Below are 2153 nucleotides of genomic sequence, written 5' to 3' on the forward strand. Positions count from 1 at the left end.
TAGGGTAATGGCGGTTTCCCATTCTCAGGCCGAGGAGGTGGGCTGTAGGCCGAAGAGGTCGAAGATGACTTTACCCGTCTTGGGATTTTCAGAGGAGGATAAAGTTGGTACCATTCAACCCCATGACGATGCTCTTGTGGTCACTCTCAAGATAGGGAATTATGATGTGAAGAGGGTGATGATTGATCAGGGCAGTGGTGCGGATATCATGTACCCTGATTTATTTAAGGGTTTAAGGTTGAAGCTGGAAGATCTTACTCCTTATGACTCGCCACTCATAAGCTTTGAAGGAAGTGCTGTTGTGCCGAAGGGACAGATCCATTTGCCCGTTCAAACCGGCTCAGAAACGGTTGAGGTGGATTTCATTGTGGTAGATGCGTACTCCCCATATACAGCCATCCTCGCCAGACCATGGCTGCACGCTCTGGGAGCCGTCTCCTCTACCTTGCACGTTAAGGTTAAGTACCCCTCGGGGGAATATGTTGAAGAGATCCTCGGCAGCCAGTCGTTGGCCAGGCAATGCGTATCGGCTGCAGTGTTGCACCAGACGGAAGCCGAGTCTTCGGCTTTGATCATCAAAGACTTATAACAATTAACGGCCCCTGATGCACCTGGAGTGGTGACAGGAGAGGAAACACATTGTAAGGAGTTAGAGAAGTTTTTGGTAGCCGATGACCCAGAGAGGTTCTTCCAAGTCGGCATACGTTTGCCGCACCAGGAGAAGATGGAGTTGTTGGAATTTCTGAAAGACAATATTGATGTTTTCACGTGGGACCCTTATGAGGCTCCTGGCGTAGACTCGAGCTTCATTTGTCATCATTTAAACGTCAACCCTGCCATTGTTCCGAGAAGGTAGCCACCTCGGCATTCTTCCAAAGAACATTCCGAGGCTGTGAAGGAAGAGGTGCTCAAACTCAAGAGGGCAGGGGCTATTAAGGAAGTTTTCTACCCCAAGTGGTTGGCGCATATGGTTGTGGTTAAAAAGAAAAACGGAACGTGGAGAGTATGTGTGGACTTCACTAATTTGAACAAGGCCTACCCCAAGGATTCGTTCCCAATGCCGCGTATTGATCAACTTGTGGATACCACTGTCGGACATCCTCGTATGAGTTTTTTGGATGCCTTCCAGGGTTACCATCAGATTCCATTGGCGTTGGAGGATTAAGAGAAGACTGCTTTCATTACTCCAACATGGAACTACCACTATAAGGTCATGCCGTTTGGGTTAAAGAATGCTGGGGCTACCTACCAAAGAACGATGACCAGAATGTTTGAACAGCAACTAGGGAAGACTATCGAGGTATATGTGGATGATATGGTGGTGAAGAGTAAAACAATACCTTCACACGTGAGAGATCTGGTCGACACCTTCTAGGTGCTAAGAAAGTACAAGCTGCGCCTTAATGCCTCAAAGTGCTCTTTTGGCGTGGGGTCTGGAAAGTTCCTGGGGTATATGATTACTCACAGAGGCATAGAGGTAAACCCAGTGCAAGTCAAGGCTATTCAGGATTTGCAACCGCCTCGGAACCCGAAAGAAATCCAGAAATTGACCGCAATGATTGCCGCATTGAATAGGTTCATTTCTCGGTCAACTGACCGATGCCGTCCTTTCTTCCAATTGTTGAATAAGTGGAAAGGGTTTCAATGGACCGAGGACTGCGTGTTATCTTTCCAACAGCTTAAGCAATATCTTTCTCGGCCACCCGTTTTGTCTCGCCCCGAGACGGACGAGGTCTTGTTTGCTTATCTGGTAGTGGCTGTCCACGCGATCAGCCTGGTCCTTGTAAATTTATTATGTTAGTAAGTCTATCTGCTATCTGCTCTTGGAGAAAGCACTTCTGGCCATAGTTCATGCCACGCGTAAGCTCCTTCATTATTTCCAGTCTCACACTGTAGTGGTTCTGACCCAGTTGCCTCTCAAGGCGGTGTTACGTAGAGCCGATTACTCTGGCAAGGTAGGAAAATGGGGAACCATTTTGGGAGCCTTTGACGTTAAGTACAGGCCTCGCACCTCGGTGAAGGGGCAGGTCCTCGCTGACTTTGTGGCAGAGTTTACCGAACCATTACTAGAAGAAACTCTGAAAGAGGCGCGCATGGATGAAAAATCAGTTGGTGTGATCACAGCCGCAGTATCTCCGACTTGGAAAGTGTAT

Source organism: Castanea sativa, chromosome 5 (assembly GCF_040712315.1).
Source record: "Castanea sativa cultivar Marrone di Chiusa Pesio chromosome 5, ASM4071231v1".
NCBI classification, from domain to species: domain Eukaryota; kingdom Viridiplantae; phylum Streptophyta; class Magnoliopsida; order Fagales; family Fagaceae; genus Castanea; species Castanea sativa.